Source organism: Giraffa tippelskirchi, chromosome 8 (genome assembly GCF_054371585.1).
Source record: "Giraffa tippelskirchi isolate mGirTip1 chromosome 8, T2T-mGirTip1v1.2.pri, whole genome shotgun sequence".
In the NCBI taxonomy this organism is placed as follows: Eukaryota; Metazoa; Chordata; class Mammalia; order Artiodactyla; family Giraffidae; genus Giraffa; species Giraffa tippelskirchi.
The window spans coordinates 153,611,184-153,629,617 of NC_137282.1; the positions used below are offsets into that span (position 1 = coordinate 153,611,184).

Here is an 18,434-nt window from a genome sequence, read left to right on the forward strand (position 1 = left end):
TTGCCTGGAGCATATCATTTAACCTTCTGCATCAGTTCTCTCTTCTGGACATTATAGTATTTGTAATACCCGTCTCGCACCGGATTCCTGTGAGGAGCAAGTCGGATAATAATGCACATGGAAGTGCTCTGAATGACAATTACAACATTATTGTCACCACTGGCATTATTTCCCCATCTGAAAAGGTAGAAGAGGTGAGATGCAGAGGTTTTCTTTATCTTGGCATAGAAACTAGGGAAACCCAAGTTTTTTTCTGCCTTGCCCTCCAGCATGACGAGTCAGAAGGTAAATATCAATATTGCTCTTCATAACTAAATAGCCTCATAGTTCATGACAGGTGATTTCTTGGTTTCCAATATTATTTCAGAGACCATTATACATAGTAGTCATCCTGCGTGGAGGTAGGGAAAACTCATTTTCCAAGGCAAATAGTCTCCAGTGAAGGAGTCGGTCCTGGTGGAATGAACTAAAGAAAGGCAGTTTATCTTAAAGGTAAGCTAGCATTTAAGCAGATGCTGAAGATTATCAGACATGCTTGTGGAAGGCAGAGGGGATTGTAGACTATGATCTTTTGTACATCTTTAACTGTCTGTAATTGCTCAGAAGTCAGGAGTGAAACAGTAGATGCACTCAAGTGTTACAGGTTAACCCCACATGCAGGCATTCACCAAGTAAGTAGAATTGATCACACAGTACAAGATTCTGACTCGGCTACTCCATGGCTCATGCTTATTTCCAAGGATGCACATTGTAAGGCCACACCTCAGGACAGTAACTAGGGGGCAGAAGAACTCTACTGGATACTGGGTTTATTTGTCCTTGGGGACTGGGCAGAGATGTTACTGGAGGTGGAGCAGAATAGGGGGAACTGCATATTGCCTGTCCCTCTGTTACCATTTTCATTTTGAATATTAAAGAGTTTTAGAAGACTGGGCAGACAATCTGAAGTTACTGTAATGTAAAGGGGGAAAGCTTCTTTCCATTTGTCGTGACCATAGAGTGATTTCTGGAAGTGAAGGTTGTAGGATGAGGCATGGGGGTGCCCCGGGTAGAGGCATTTAGCTTATCTTTTCTCACTATCTGAATTTAGAGAGCTTTGTCAGCTTAGTCATATCCATTACTTTCAGAGGGTTATTCTGTAAATGCATCTAGGAGTGTGTTTTAAAACTATGGTATATTGATTATCTTGCATACATATTGAAATGTACTTTTTAACATTCCAGATTCTGACTCATCCCCCAAATTTGAAAATCTTCATTTAGCCCTCTCTAAAATATCAGTGCAAATTAATAGAGTTTTATCAATTTAAGTACTAAGATGCAGATTAAGATATGTACCAGCTAGTGAATATAACAGGAAAGAAAAATTTCTCAAGTCTGTTCATTCCTATGCCTTGTTACATTTTTTATTGTTTAATATCTCATTCCTTGAGTATGTGTGATTTGGGATTAGATGTGCCAATTGGAAAACCTTGGAGGTTCAGAAATTCAAAGACGTGAAATATAAAATGATATTCATTTAACAGATACTGATGGGCATATATAATAGAACCTCCATTATCTATCTTTAGAAGTAGAAGATTAAACAGAAGTGTAATTAATTTGCCAGCTCTGCTTCCCTGATTGAGACATTTATCAATGTTGATCTTTAATCATTCGTTTCCTTATGTGTAAAATGAAGTCTATTATGACCGCTTAGATCTGTTTGTGACAGGATTACGTGCAGTTCCACGCCACCACCACCCCTACACACACACGCACGCACACACGCACGCACACACGCACGCACGCACAGTGCAGTTCCACGCCACCACCACCCCTACATACACACACAGGCTAAGAAAATTATACATTTATTTTTCTCTCACAAAAAAAGAGATTGCGAGGTAGGATTCCAAGGCAGATATGGCAGCTCACCAGGAGTGGGGACCCAATCCTATCTTTCTGTTTTGCCATCCTTAGTGTGTCTCTTCTGTACAAAATGGCTGCCTAAGCTCCAGCCATTACATTTGCATTCCAGGAAGAAGGAAAGGAAAAGAAAGGCCTAGCCACCTTTTCAAAGATGCTTGCAAAAGGCATCATAACATATTTTTGTTTACTTCATGTCAGCCAGAATTTAGTCTCAGTACACTTAGCTGCAAGGGATGATGAAGATAAGCCTTTCAAGTGGGCAGAAATGCGTGCAGTTCAAATATCAAGGTTTCTACTTCCTTTTTAAAAACTTTTTATTTTGTATGGGGAGTATAGCCAGCTAACAATGTTGTGATAGTTTCAGGTGAACAGCAAAGAGACTCAGTCATACATGTACATGTATCCATTCCCCCCCAAACTCCCCTCCCATCCAGGTTGCCACATAATTCAGCAGAGTCCATCCGCAGCACAGTAGGCCTCAAGGTTTCTACTTCTGAGAAAAGGGGGGAGAATGGATATTGGGAGAAACAATGATTAGCCACAGATTTCAAGCTCAGAATGGTGCGCTCTCATATTTCTGATCTCATAATCTGACCTGTTCAGTCAAGGTCAACATATACCAAGTGTATACAAATCAGACAACTTGCACGGTTTGCCTTCATTAGCTCTGCCCCTTTTTTTAGACCCGAGATTGTATTTTTAGCCCTAGTTCAGAATCCTTTGGTTGTGTGTGTGTGTGTATGAGAGAGAAATGAAATCCTTTTTTTTTAATCCATTCTGTTTTAGATTCTGTTCCCACAGATGTCACTGCAGAGCACTGAGTCGAGTTCCCTGTGCTAATACAGTAGGTTCCCATTAGATATCTATTTTATAAGAGTTAGTGTGTACATGTCAATCCCAATCTCCCAATTTATCCCTTCCCTCTTTCTCCTTGGTAACTGTAATTTTGTTTTCTATATCTCTGACTTTGTTTTGTAAATGGGTTCATTTGTACTATATTTTTAGATTCAACATGTAAGTGATATCTTAGGATATTTGTCTTTCTATGTCTGACTTACTTCCTTCAATATGACAGTCTTTAGGTCCATCCATGTTGTTGCAAATGGCATTATTTCATTCATTTTGTGGCTGCATGATATTCCATTGTATAGGTACACCACATCTTCTTTAGCTATTCATCTGTCAATGGCCATTTAGGTTGCTTCCATGTCTTGGCTATTGTAGGATAGTGCTGCAGTGAACATTGGAGTACATGTATCTTTTCAAATTGTGGTTTTCTCCAGATATATACCCAGGAATGGAATTGCTGGATCATATGGTAGCTCTAATTTTAGTTTTTTTAAGGAACCTCCATAGTGGCTGCACCAGTTTACATTCCCACCAACAGTGTAGGAGGGAGAAATGAAATCTGTCCTGCAAGGTGTGATGTGTATATGCACCAATACTCAGCAGTCTAGAGCTGCCCTACCTCCCTCTCCAGGGTTAGAACACATGAGGTTCACCCCACATTGTCAACACTTCACATGATTAATAGTGACCGGGAAATGTATGCTTTCCATGAGAGTTGCATGCACCTGCTAAGGTAACTAGTAATTACAGCACTCTTGTGTTATGCTCCATGCCTTATCTGTTAAAACAAGCATGGCGGCCAAGGAGGAAGAGAAGATTCCCCTGGGATAACCAAGGGGGAAAGTCAACAAGAGTTAGAACCCTGTTTTGGGCTCGATGCATAGGATCATCCTTGCAAATCAAAGAGAAAAAAAGAAATCACACATTTGTACTTTTTATAAAATCAGCCCCCCATTTTAATAGCTAATTAAAACCAGGACTCTTCTATTCTGTGACAGAATCTCCACGGGACGTTTGTGAATATGTCATGTGTGGGTTGCTTGAAGGTTTGGGTCTGTTTTATTGAATGCATTTATATTTTTAAGTATCTCAGATTCTTGATCAACCTACAACATCCTGGAGTCTCTTTTGTTATATTCTGTTTTTGTTAAGTCTGTTTCTGCTCCTGATGGTAGCAAAGAGGCCAGCTCATAGGATGCTAGAGCCTGAGTTTAGCTAGGTGGCAGGTTCTGAATTAATGTGGTGTTGCTGTGTGGTATAATGTCGTTTCCTAGGAAACTGCCAGTATCCGGCTAACTTCCAGGAGCACAAGTGGTCAAGCCAGTGGAGGTGGTATTAGAACTGTTATTATTGTTGTCTTTAACAGACAGACATGTTATGAAAGCTCACCACAAAGGTCCCCTTTCCATATATCAACAAGGCTTTATAGGTAATAAAAGGTAGACAGCTGAGGTTTTTTTTTTTAATGTCACTATTGGTCTGACCAAGATTTAGCAACAAAAATAAGTTTAATCCCTGATGCTGAGACGAGGTCAGAATAAGTTGAAAGTCAGGGGAACAAATAAATAAGCAGAAAATTATCTTTTTTCCCCTTTTGGTATAGATGGGGACGGTACATATGGGGGACTCTGAATGGACCCACCAGAGGCAGGTGTATTAGCGGAGATGATTAGTGGCTAGACAACGTCGGAAGGAATTCTGCTTCAGTGTGGAGAAGCGGCAGGAGGAAGGGAAGGAAAAGAAAAGGGAATAGTTCAATATGAGGTCATTACAGGTTGTTTGGACCTGGTAGGATTCCCATTGTTTTACCTAAACACTGCTTGTAAACAGTTTGCAAGTTTGAATGTACTCTTTGACTGTAGAGTGTGCTATGAATTGATTCGAATTGAGGAAAATGAGAAAGAAAATACTTTTTCAAGAGATTTTCTATTTGATTATGTTGTGATTTTCTTTCCCTAGCAGATCTAGGGAGGTTCAGCCCCTGCAGCGTCATTTAGTTGTTTGTCTAGTGTCAAGCAGAAGGAAGACACAGCACTTTGAAAACCAACAGTGCAGAGTTAGTCCTCCTTGTTCTACTGTTTTTAAAAAAACTCAGCGCTGGTTCACGACACACCTCTGTGATTTTGGTCCACGTCGTGCACAGCCCTAGCTTCACACCACCATCCTGAGAAGGTTCAGGCTGTAATTGGCAGCAGTGCCCTCTGTCCCCACGTCTGGACGGGAACCTCTTTGAAGGAGACAAAGCACCAGGTCCTCTTCCACCTCAGGTCCCGTGACCCTATTCTTCCTGGTCTCTCCCCTGGTTATTGCATAATCTCAATGAACGGATCACTTTCTAATGCACGGAGGCGGTGGTCTAGTTGCTAAGTCGTGTCCAACTGTTTGCAACCCGATGGACTGTAGCCTGCCAGGCTTCTCTGTCCATGGGATTTCCCAGGTAAGAATACTGGAGTGGGTTGCCATTTTCTTCTCCAAGGGATCTTCCTGACCCAGGGATTGAACCCACATCTCCTGCACTGCAGGCAGTCTCTTGTACTGCAGGCGGATTCTCTACCAACTGAGTCACCAGGGAAGCCCTGCTCATTCATAGCGGGGTGTAAGTAGAAGGTTACATTCGTGAACAGTGTGGTTCATGCAGTACCACACTTTCTATTGATTGGGCTATTGTTGGGGGAAACCGTGCTTGTGTCTTACAACCTAAAAATATCCAGAACATTGTCATGAAATCAATTTTAAAACAGTGTGCCCCCACCCTCACCCCCATCAAATACAATACATTCAACTTGGGGAGTTATTTTTTGTAAAGAAGGTACTTCTGATAGTCTACTTCAGTTTTATCAGCTACCCAAGTGCCAGGGTTGAGTGGAATTAAAATACCAGGAGGCCCTAGGTCATTATTAGAGATCTACCTTTAATAGACTCTATGGTGGATTTAGTAAACTGGACACTCTTCAGCTCTAAGCTTGGAAATTAAAGCTAGCCCTTGCTGCCAGAATGCATTGTCTCATAATCAAAATGATTTCTAGGGCCTACTTGATGGCGGATACCCCGAGAAACTCCCACTGACAAGGCCGGATCAGGTTGTAACTGTATTTCACAGTCACTTAATAGAAAGATTTCACCAGATGTCATGACTCCAATATTTATCCATTAACTTTTGTTCTGGTAGTTATCTCAGCAGGCCCACAAATTATATCATGTCCCCTCTACCTGGGGTAAAATGAAAAGCTTACAAACTCAAATCATGCCTTCACTCCCCATATCAATCCAAGAAATAAACTAGAATGGAAAGAGGAATGGCTAAGGGAAAGGGGGAAGTGGGGAAAATTTGAGAATACAGTGAAAACTAGCTAGTTTTAGGTGGTGGAGGTGGAAACATGTCCCTGCCTCTGGTTTTGTTCCATGTTAAAAAATCTCAGTAGGAACTCAGTTCTCTGTGTGGAGGAAAAACTTTGCCTTCTTTTGCGATTAGATTGACCATCCTGAATAGATCAATTTCTATCAGAGAGCATCAGGTTTTGCTTATCTAAACCTTGGCTTAAGTCCCAATTCATACCTGATTTACTGTTAGTGGAACCTTGAATTGACCCAAAATTTTTCAGTGGCACATGGGGCAGCAGAAAAGCCCAGTCAGCAAATACTATGAAACGCTCAGGATTATTTACGAGACATGACACTTAGCACATCGGGGAACTGATTTGTGTAACAAATATTTAGCATGCATCTATCAAGTATGTGTCAGGCACTATGCCAGGGCCTTCAGGTTGGGAAAAAGAAAGACATTTGCTTGCCCTCGAGGATCTTAGAGTCTAGAGGTTTTCTATGTCTTTCCACTTCTAATTCTGAAGCTGAACAGCCATCCAGTAAGCATCTATTTTTCCAGAAAAACTCTGTTAGGGATGAAATAATGTAGTAAGAGAGATGAGAAAAAATAGGCAGGGGTGGGCTGGAAATGGGGGAGATATAGTTACAAAGAAACTGTTGTTGGTTAAAGATTTATTTATCTTTGGCTGTGCTAGGCCTTCATTGCTTTGTGGGCTTTTCTCTGGTTGTGGTGCATGGGCTTCTCACTGCAGTGACTTGTCTTGTTGCAGAGCACAGGCTCTAGGGTGCGTGGGCTTTGTTAGTTGTAGCATATGGGCTTAGTTGCTTCACGGCATGTGGGATCTTCCTGGATCAGGGATTGAACCTGTGTCTCCTGCATTGGCAGGTGGATTCTTTACCGCTGAGCCACCAGGGAAGCCCTGTTGTTGTTTAATCACTAAGTCGTGTTGGACTCTTTGCAACCCCATGGACTGTAGCCCACCAGACACCTCTGTCCATGGGATTTTCCAGGCAAGAATACTGGAGTGAATTGATATTTCCTTCTCCGGGGAATCTTGCCAACCCAGGGATCAAACCTGCATCTCCTGCATTGGCAGGCACATTCTTGACCACTGAGCCACCAAGGAAGCCCAATCCTACAAAGGAGCTGCACACATTTATATGATATAGGTCTGTACTTGTGCCCATGAATCATCTCACTTAATCAGATATTATAATGGCAACTAGGCAAATGCTTACTTAAATGAGATGTTCCATATAAAATGCTAGCATGTACTAAGTGCTTTACACATATTAGTTATTATTCCTACTTCTTGTTAACACATTGTAGACACTCAATAAAACTTGTCAAATGAGTGACAGGAGATGAAATTAAGCACTGAAATTTAAGCCTGTACATAAACTGAGTATGATATCTATATGAGTAGAGAACCTTGTATAGTATAAGTAAGATTTTCACATTCTATCCTGACAAAGATGATCAGAAATCTTCATATAACTGCATAGGCTTCATATATGTTTCTCTGTCCAACATCAGCTTTCATTAAAAAAAAAAAAAAATGACAGCATCTCCAAGGTGCTGCTGGCAGGAAGAAGCATGGGAAAGTGTCCTTCTGTTTCACTCTGGAGAGGAAAGTGGTAATGGGAGAGGAAGCAGGCAAGAATGAAGTGATGATGGTGGTAATGGAGGCCAAGGCAGTGAGCGGGAGGGTGCGGACCAGGAGCAGCACGAGAGAGTGTGAACCAGCAGACAGGGCTGACAGGTAGGCACTTGAGTGACTTCCCTGGAATGTCTCCCAGTGCCAGCACCATCCTTTATCTGAAGTGCCTAGACTAGAGCTAGCTTCTTGCTTTAGAAGCATAATGCTCCAGATGATTACAGACATTGGGTTGGCCAAAAGCTTCATTTGGGTTTTTCCATAACATTGTACAGAAAACCCGAGCTCTTTGGCCAACCCAATAGCACTGTGAGCCAGCCTCCAATGCTATCTGCTCAGGAGATTTAATTGCCCTGTTTCTCTATCATCATGAGCTGATTAATGTTGGGGGGATGAGGGGTGAATAGATAAGAATGGCCACTGTTATCTCCAGTTTGTGCGTTGGTCTGAAGCAAGCTTTAGCAGTTTGGTAGGGCGTGAGGAACTGGCAATCTGCAGGTATGACCAGACACTTGGCCAGCTTATTAGAAGGAACTAAGGCCATCCACAGGTCAGATCAGGCAATTCAGGTGAAGGGATCCATGGATTTTCTAGAGTTGCCCAAATTCACCAGGTCATTATGCAGTGTTAATACTGCTTTCTTACAACTGCGTGCACACAGCCTCAGTAAGGTGAAACACTTTAAATCAATAATTCCTAGGACTTCAGAAACATCAGTCATTTAGGATCAGAAGATACTCACTCAAGATTGGCCTCACGGGACAATCTAAGGATTCATGCAATGAGTTCAAATCGGACAATGGAATTGTGAGTCTGACATTAAAGACAATGGAAGGAATGGAGGAGGAGAACTTTGGGAAGAGAGAGGTCAGCGGAATGTTCGGGAGTAAAATTTATTATGGAACATTAAAAAAAAAACTGCAAATTAACTTTGAGAGTCATTTTGTTTATATCCTGAATGCTGCAATGTCCTTTTAGTTAATTTGTTTATACGCGTGTTAGGGGCCAATTACATGTTTTAGTCTACAATCCACACTTACTCCCAGAGTGCTGCCCTTGAGATAGTCCATCAGAAATTTCCTCAAGGCTCTGGAAAGGGGGATAAAAGGCACATTTTAAGAGGTGGGTGTGTATGTGCAAACTGTGTTTGTTTTGAAGAGATCTTAGATGCTGTAGAAATAATTAGCCATGTGCACGAACCAAAATAATTAATACCAAATGGTACAATATCCTTTCTGAATCCTGTTTCAAAACAGAACTTGAATGAAACATTAAGTTCTCTCTCCTTGTTTTTCCCCCGTGTTACTCCAGATTTTATAATCATCGCTAGTATCTTCTTGGCTAAGAAGTTAATGTCCTTGTATAGAGCCATCTTCCTCACTTTTCTTGCCTTTCAGAATGCTTCATGGCTTCAGGTATTACACAATTTTTATATTGTGTAAATATTACAATATTTCCAGAGAAATATTAACTATCAAGTATTTTAATTACCCAAAACAAATGCCTGTTATAAATGTACAACAGCACTGAAGAAACTGCTGTCTACATGCATCCTGATCCCTGGGAGTCATTTATTACTTACGCTGAATAGGTAAAGACCTTCTCACTTGTTGGATTCAAACTTCTTACCTTGGCATGTTGGTCCATCACAGATTGACAGGGCTATTCTAGAATCCAGTTTTCGACTTTAAGGAAGGACTCTAGTGATGTGTTGGGATGATGGAGGTAGGATTTTGTGTGTGTGTGTGTGGTCTCCACTGTCTTTCTTCAAATGTAAACCTGTGAGATCTTGTTACTCATAATTTGGATTACCTCTCACCAAGTTTACCATCGGAGGAGTTGAGATTGGCTAAGGGCCTCCCACGATTGAGCCCTAGGCTTAAAACCCAGTTGAAGAGGGAGCAAACCACAAGAACAGTATTTTCCAAGAGGCTTACTTCCCTTGAACTGAAGCATAATCATGTTCCCTAGCTCTCGGGGCACTTGTACAAAGCCCATCTGTTTATTCAAGCACTTGCTTGATGGTGTGGGAGGCTCAGCCAGAATAATCCCAGGCATGAGGTTTCCAAATGCTGAATATGTTAATCAAGGACATTATTTCCCATTGACATACCTAAATTTAAACTAAGATAATCAATAATGCCAATGTCGCCATTGAACCTAAGGGCTAGAGAACACATTTAAGTCGTCACTTAGTACATATATCTATTCCCCTCCTCTTCGGTAGGACTATAAAGTGTTCACTTTGAAGTCATCTGCAGTCATACAGTTTAATCCAATGGTCATTAACCGAGATTCTGAGTCAATATCTTTTGGAAGCTCACCAGTGCTTCTAATGTTCAGCATGGACTCAGCCACTGGGCTAATCAGTGGCCTTCCTTAATTCATGTCTCTCTCTCAGTTTCTTGGCTCCATTTAATATAGTTGATGTCTTAGTTTTCTTCCACCTCCTTGACCACTTTTCCTCTCTTGAGCCAAAATTGGGTGTTTGCTCACCCACCTTTTTTTTTTTTTTTAAACCATCCTTCTTGGGTATCTCTCTCAGCCTCAACTTCCTTCCTGGGATGTTAATAGTTCTGCTTCTGAAATCTCTGCTCCCCTCACCTGCTCTCTGTCCTCCAAGGTGGGTGACAGATATATGTCCTGGGGCCAGTGGTGCCTGTGGGCAGCAAAGCAGACTGGATTCTGCTCTGACACCTGGAGCAAGCCTGGATCAGGCCAAGGGAAAAAAGCTGTGGACCCGCCTTCTCTTTTATGCAGCCCAGTACAGGCCGGTAGACGCTATACACAATCAAGGTCTTCTCTGAAGGGAGGGAGAGGGAGGAGATGCATGCATAAAGGGTATCCGGAGACTCAAGGTGTGCTGAAGTCAGACGTGTTACAGCACAGAGGAGCATGCGGCTGGCAGGGCCTGTCGGCTGAGGCAGGCTATGATCCTAATCATAAGATGTGAGCTGAACAGCGTGGCTGTGGCCATGGCCACACAGAGCTTCCTGGTTATCAGAGAACTGGGGGCCTGATGTGAATGAGGAGTATTCAGCCCAAATGACATCAGGCTGCAGCCAGTCTTTTCTCTTGACCTCGAGGCTGGCCCTTGAGCAACTCGACGCTTCTTTCAGGGCTCTGCTCCCTCCACAAAGTCACAGGAAATGATCTCTAAACATCTCAAAACAAAAAAATGTGCAAACAAAAACCTAGGTTTTGTTTTCTGGGAAAAGCATGGTTCAATAAAAGCAAATTCCACATGAGCTGACAAATAAAATTGGAGCTCAGTACCTTCATAGATTGTTCGGGAACTCAGCATTTAATTTATGTTTTTCTGAAGTTGGGACGTTTGTAGGCTTTAGAACAGTACGTGTCTGGCTTTATAGTGGAAGGCCTGCTGTATGTCAGTCACTGTCCTAGGTACTGGGGTGGCTGGTACTTAAAGGAACGTGAACTTAGGCTCTGAGTGGTGGTTCTCAACCTGAGCTGAAATTCTGGATTCCTGGTTCAGGCTTTATGACATGATGGGCTGAGGGTGTAGCCTTACCAGCAGGATTTTTATAAAGCTCCCTACACATTCCTAATTTGCTGCCAGTGGGTCTGGTGTAGTAAGTTCCCAAACTGAGCTGCTGATGAGAATCACCAGAGTTTTTTAAAATGCAGATTCTTGGGTCACAGCGCGGATCTGCTGAATCTTGGAAAACTACAGGGAATGTGTATTTTTAGAGTCACCAGTGTTTCTGATAACCAGCTTGGGGAGTCCGCCCCCCTGTGATGTACTCACGCACGATTGTGATCTAGAAACATAATGCTTATTCCTTTATTCTCATAGACAAAGCCATTTTTACTCCTTTGGATAACGGCCAGGTGTTTGTAGTGGATCTTAATGAGAATTTCACAGTGCTAAAGCTACCGGTCCACCAACAGCTCTCCCCATTCTCCGAGCTCTTTCCTCTGCCATGTGTCTGCCAGGGAACTTGTTTTCTGCCTTGTAAAAATAATCCCTTTTGAGTGCGGTGTTTTCTTGTGTGCGTGCATGCTCAGTTGCTTCAGTTGTGTCCGACTCTCTGCGATCCTACGAACTATAGCCCACCAGGCTCCTCTGTCCCCATCTAGACGCATATACAGCCCTCTACTGAATCTGTAACTTTCCTGTCTCACATCTGTGGAACCACAAAGCCGGTCGTCGCGATGTGTCTGGCCTATGGTCATTTCCTCTAAAGATCTCCCACCATCCTGAGATTCACTGACCACAAAGCTGTCCTGGCAGTCAGTGTGGGGGAGCTTGTAAATCCACGCATTTAATTAAACGTCTTCCACACTGACCTTGAGGAGAGTTTCAAGACAGCTGTGAAATAGAAAATGAGACCCACCCATCTGAAGTGTTATTCCTACCTGGCTGCTTGGGACTCGTGTCAGCCTCCCAGGCCGGTCCCTTTCTGATCGCCCGTTGAGAGCTTTCTGTGAGGTTCTCAGGAGCTAACACTTTGTATGTTTTACTACATACGTTTAGGATGGGTTTGTTTTTATCATTTAATTTGGAAACATTATCGATTGACTCAGTCACTGCTTTCCTGTTGGTCTTCACCAGGCTACCCACCACCTCATGAGGTAACCCCAGCAAAATGGAAGCTAACTATATATTTTTCAAACCTACAAAGGGGAGAAAGATCCCAATTTTTGAAATATGCTCTTATAGGGAAAAAAAAAAAAAGTGTGTCAGACAAGGGGATCATGTGTCTCAAAATGGAAGGGGTGCATTTTTCTACTTAACACTGAGACATTTTTCTAATGGGAGGCTCCTTTATGTATATTTTTGTTTATTTTAGGAAAAGCGTAACTTATTTTAAGAAATTATCTCTTAGTGAAATAAAGGCCTCCCCCCCCCCGATTTCCCAGTCTAAAGTACACTCGGGAAGAGATCAGGAAAAATAGTGGTCCTCTGTACATATCCAGGACTGTGTATAGCCCACACCTTGAAGTCAGGGGATGCTGATGGGTAGGAGCTGAAACCACTGAAATGAGGCATGGTTTCCCTTCGCTCTGCTGGAATTACATTGTAAGGAAAGCGCGGCGATCCTATGTTCTCCAGACTGAAGGCAGAATTTAAAAAAAAAAAAAAAAAATCAATTGGGAAAAATAATAGATTTCCTAGAAAAGAACACAAGCAAAACTCAAAATGAAAATCCTTTGTGGCAAATAAGGCAACTACTGAATATGCTGACAGAATTTTCAAGAGTTCTGACCATTTCCATCGTCTTCTCATAGAGGAAAAGAAGTTAATATGGATACTATTGGTGGTGGTGTTTACTCACTCAGTCATGTCCAGCTCTTTGCAACCCCATGCACTGTAGCCCGCCAGGCTCCTCTGTCCATGGGATTTCCCAGGCAAGAACACTGGAGTGGGTTGTCATTTGCTTCTCCAGGGGATCTTCCTGACCCAGGGGTCAAACCTGCATCTCCTGCATTGGCAGGCAGGTTCTTTACCATTGAGCCACAAAGGAAACCCTAATATGCTTGTAGTTCCTATTGAATATAAGGAACATTTCTTAGCTAACATATTGCATCATACCCTGTGCTCGGACACTGCACTGATGCTTAATATACATGATCTCATTTAAGGATCACCCCTGATGGCTCAGACAGTAAAGAATCCACCTACCAATGCAGAAGACCAGGATTCAATTCCTGGGTCGGGAAAGTCCCCTGGAGAAGGAAATGGCAGCCCACTCCAGTATTCATGCCTGGAGAATGCCATAGACAGAGGAGCCTGGTGGGCTACAGTCCATGGGGTCACAAAGAGTCAGACACAACTGAGCATTTAACACTTTTACTTAATCTTGCAGAGTAGATATTTTAAGATGCGGAAGCAGAGCCCCGGGTTAAATAACTTGCTGTGACTCAAGGTGCCTACCCTATAGCCATCAGGTATAAATAACATAGATTGTCTCCCAGAAGCCTAAGGCAAAGCCTAGTCCATTTAGGGAGGAACAAGGCTAAATTCCTTTCTCCATGGTGAGATGGAAAAAAGGGATAGGTGGGGGGCTTTTTTCCCGGATGGTTGAGACATTTTGAAGAAAGATTGACCCTGCTAGGGGAGTAGCTGGATATAGGGGTTAAGTGGCAAGGAGGCTTCAAAATCAGTGCTTCTAGACTTAGGGAAAGGGTGCGGAACTGTGGTACCAGCACGGACACAGAGGGGATGCTGGCTTGACAGGGGTGATAAAGGGAAGTTGGAGCATTTACATGGAGGTGTCTGTCCTACAGGTGGTTGGAGCTGAAAGCAATGTTCAGCAAAGAGAACATATTTGGACTTTTTGTGATAGACATTGCACTTTCTCCCATGAAAGGCTTCCCTGGTGGCTCAGACGGTAGAGAGTCCTCCTGCAACGCGGGAGACCCGGGTTCGATCCCTGGGTTGGGAAGACCACCTGCAAAAGGGAATGGCTACCCACTCCAATATTCCGGCCTGGAGAATTCCATGGACAGAGGAGCCTGGTGGGCTACAGTCCATGGGGTCACAAAGAGTCGGAAACAAAGTTGGAGCATTACATGACGGTTCCCAAGAGGCAATTGGAGCTGAAAGCAACATTCAGGAAAGAGAACATACTTGCATTTCTTGTGATAGACGTTGCACTTTCTCCTGTCCGTCATCTTATTTCATCTCAGTAATCTTTTGGAAACGTTATCATCATCATTCCCATATTATAGATGAGGGAAATGGAGGTTCAGAGAGGTGAACTGTCTTTCAGTTCAGAGAGATTTCAGTTCAGTTCAGGTTCAGAGAGGTCACAGAGCTAGTGAAGAAAATGAGCTTTGTTGTCAACAGGGCGCTGACGTACTTTTTTGCATTTCTACTTGTCCAGTAAACATTTTATTGCCTCTTTAGATTATAGTCATTTGATGCCTGCAGCTTCCAGCAGCATCGCTTGTTGTCTTTCATTTGCTACAAGGGCCTTAAATAAAATAGCTGGCCAATTTTTGTGCATTTATAATGTTGTGGAGATTTTCAGTGGGACCTGGGTATTCTAAAGAAATTAAATAGGAAAGGGATTGATTTCATTTGTAATGAGTAATTGTGAGTAAAATAGGTACCGTGCTCCACATTAAAAGAAGCCAGAAAGCTTCTATTGATAACTGTGGGGAGAAAGCAGATAATACAAACAACTCCAAATTTTAAACAGCATATTCGAATTTTATTTTTGAATGCAGATGTGATTGATCATTTGTTCTGCAGGCAAGGCTTTAGTCCAGTTAGGGGGAAAAATATCAATGCACTCATATCAATTATTTTCTAGAAGTTTTAGAGACTTATTAATAGTAAACTTTCTAAGCAGCTGAGACTTGAAATTCCTCATTAGCAGAGGTGAGTCAAGGAATCAGAAGATTGTTGCACCCATCATCTTTGCTGCAGTTGACTGGCACCTGTGTTGCATGGAATAATCCAGGAAAGAAAGTGTGTGTTTTTAGTACAGATGAAAATACCACCCCAGTGAAGAAAGTGGGAAGGAGGGCCCTTCTCAAGAGAGAACCAACACTTCAGCCTCCAGTATTTATCAGTCATGCAGTGGGTCAGGCCCTGGTCTGAGTTCTTTAAATGTGTGAACTCCCAACAAGTCTATATGGGCTGATTTGTTGTTGTTTATTCACTAAGTCATGTCCAACTCTTTTCAATCCCACGGGCTGCAGCCCGCCAGGCTCCTCTGTCCAGGGGATTTCCCAGGCAAGAATACTGGAGTGGGAGTGGGTAGCCATTCCCTTCTCCAAGGGATCTTCCCGACCCAGAGATGGAACAAAGATCTCCTGTATTGGCAGGTAGGTTGTTTACTACTGTGTCACCTGGGAAGCCCACGTGGGCTGAGTACTGGTATTATTCTCACTGTAGAGATGGGGGAATTCAGGCACAGCTGGTGGGTGAAGGAGCCAGGATTCCAACTCTAGCAGCTGGGATCCCAAGCCTGTGCCCTCAGCATCCATAAGGGGAGGTCATTTGATGCCTGGAAGTGGTTCATGGCTGGGGATGACTTTCTTTGGACTGCTTTAGCCTGCTTGCTGGGCACTGCCTGATCCCACACCCTTTCCCTAACGGCCTCATGAAATAGAGTTCATTATTACCTCCATTTTCTTAAAGAGGAAACCAAAGCTTAGAAAGTTGAATATCTTCCTTAAAGTCACCAGTCACCAAATGCCAGAAGTCTCTCCCGGGTCTGTGCAACATCAAAGTTAATCATCAGTTGACTGCCCAGCAGTCAGAGCTCTGTAGTCTAAAGTGCTGGGTGGGATGTCTCTAAATACAGAGAAATAAGCAAGGCCTGTCTTCTCTTCTGTCTTTGACCGGCTTTTTATCAGAGCCTTCCCTTCATGGCATATCCAAGAAGTCCTGCCTAGAAGGGGGGATTCCCTTCTTCCCAGACCCTAAATTGAATAAAAGAATCTAAAACCTGTCCCTGACATCTCCTGCTGAAAGCTGTCGACTTGACCGTGTGCCTCGTTGGGAGGGCAGCGGCATTCTTCCAGGGCGAGTGTGAACTATTCTCATTGAATGAATACCTGATTAAGTTAATGGTGCTGAGCCAGGGCGAGGAGGAGCGATTTGGCAGCCGAATTCCTGGCAGCTCATTCAACGTCTTTAATGTTCCACCGGCTTCATGCTGGGCCGCCTGTGAGCCCCCAGGAGGGGCCGCCAGTAATTACTCAGCGTTTTGATTGAACACAGCTGCAGGTAGCGCGTCATCCCATTGTCCGTTTCGCTGGTGATTGGAAATGACTGGGGGCATCTTGGTCTCCACTGCGCAGCCTCACTCCGGGGAGGCGGGGTGGGGTTCGGGGAACAAGGTAGAGAGTAGGTTTCCCACTTGCTCTGCTTTTCAAAATGAGCCATTCATCTTTTGAGGGTCAGAACTCAGCCACCCATTCAGTGAGTGTGAGTCAGAGCCCTAATTTTAAAACAAACGTTTATTTCAGGGAGAATTCTTATCTTGGCTGATCCTTACTAGCTCCTCTCCCTGTTCTTTCTATGCTTGACTTAAGCTGGTTTCAATAAGATTGTCCTTGTAAACATGTATTCCTTCCAGTAAATCCAAGGAGGATCCTCGGCATTCCCCTGGAATAAATGGGGGACAATCTGGACATAGTTTTGGATCATGGGATGTGGATTTTTAGAGGTTAAAGCGGCTGCAGCCTAGCTCCGGGCAGTATCCGGGGTTCATAACCTCACATGAGAATCTGCGCTTAGAAATGGAATCTCTCAGGCCAGATGCTTTTCAGATACACAGTATTTTATGTCCCTCTGTCATGAGTTTCACTTTCGATCCAACACCGCATGATCACGTCCAGAAATTTAGAAGAAGATCCAGAAACACTGCCTTTTAGAAGCCAGCTTCTAAGGGAGAGCGAATAGCAATAGACAGACACAGGATGAGAACAGTCAGCCGACGAAGAAAGAACAGCAGCCCGCGTGTCCCACAGGGTTGTGAGATCCAATCTGTCTCCAGCACAGGGAGCTGACTGTCTAGTGAGAAAGATGCATGGAAGTAGGTAAAGAATGCAGTGAAAACGTTACATAAGTGATGGGGAGCCTCAGAAGAAGGGCTGTGCAATGCTGCAGTGCCTTAAGTGGCTTTGTCATGATTTTAGGGGATGATTCCAGTAGATGGTGGGCTTCCCTAGTGGCTCAGATGGTAAAGAATCCACCTGCAATGCAGGAGGCCCAGGTTCGATCCCTGGGTCGGGAAGATCCCCTGGAGAAGGGAATGGCAACCCAGTACAATATTCTTGCCTGGAGAATTCCATGGAGAGAGGAGCCTGGTGGGCTACAGTTCACGGGGTGGCAAAGAGTTGGATACAACTGACCAACTAACATACACACAGTAGATGGTAGAGGTCAGGAGCCAGGAGTGGGGGTGGGTTTTAGGGAGAGAGGGGGAGAATGGGGACTTAGTGTTTAATGGGGACAGCGTTTCAGTTTAGGAAAGTGAAAATTCGGCAGGTGTCTGATGGCGAGAGCTGCACAACAATGTGAACGTACTTAGTGCCACTGAAAGGTACATTTAAATATGATTAAAATAGTAGTTTCATATTAGGGGACTTTTAACCACAATAAAAAAAAAAAAAATCAAGGAAGAGGCTTATAGGGCAGAGGTCTGGAGGGGATCCAAACACGGAGCTTCCAGGCATCCTCTCCTTGGGCAGGTTGGGTCGTGGAGGGTGTCACCTTCTCCCACCCCTTCAGTGTGACAGCTCACATCCAGTACAGCCACCCAGCGAGGCTTCCCTGAGCCCTGGTGTCTGGAGACTCATTGCAGCTCAATCGCATCTAAGCACATGGCTGGTCTTTACCCCCAGCTCCTCCCGGAGGTTGGGCGAGTACCTTTAGTACCTCCTCCAGAGGTTGGCACTGTTACCGCCCGCGGCCCAAAGCCCCCATCATAAATGATATTTTAGACTATCCAGTGGTCAAAGCTCCCAGGCAAACACAGTCCATAGGCAGGACATTCCAGAGGTCTGAAGGTCACCTCCCAGTAGCCAAAAACAATGGTGAGAAGTCTCTTCGGGTGAAATTAATCCTGCACTACATACCAGCAGCTCACTGCATAATGTGAGCACTGGGACCCAGATGTTTGTGTCAGATGAACCAAGATTTTCATCTCATTTCTGTCATTTATGAGCCGTGTAACCTTAGACTCGTGTGTGGATGCTCAGTCGTGTC

The 18,434-nt window shown here is 43.6% G+C and overlaps 1 protein-coding gene and 1 long non-coding RNA gene across 15 annotated transcripts in view; one reads left to right on the forward strand and one right to left on the reverse strand.

Annotated features, from left to right (window-relative positions):
* ATXN1 (ataxin 1) overlaps positions 1-18,434 on the forward strand; it is a 451,903-nt gene that overhangs the window by 400,970 nt on the left and 32,499 nt on the right. For 3 of the 14 annotated variants that reach the window (XM_081518165.1, XM_081518153.1, XM_081518158.1), the window contains exon 6: positions 2,697-2,754. The exons of 9 other annotated variants lie outside the window; for them this stretch is intronic. The gene's annotated coding sequence lies outside the window, so the exon portion shown is untranslated. Of the gene's footprint in view, positions 1-2,696; positions 2,755-15,415; positions 15,542-18,434 lie in introns of all 14 variants that reach the window. 2 more of the 14 variants (XM_081518161.1, XM_081518157.1) reach the window with 1 other exon arrangement.
* LOC145516714 (uncharacterized) lies at positions 10,492-15,436 on the reverse strand. The gene is made up of 2 exons (XR_014061694.1): positions 14,234-15,436; positions 10,492-11,801 (listed from the first exon to the last, which is right to left on the reverse strand). It is a non-coding gene; the product is annotated as an uncharacterized LOC145516714 (long non-coding RNA).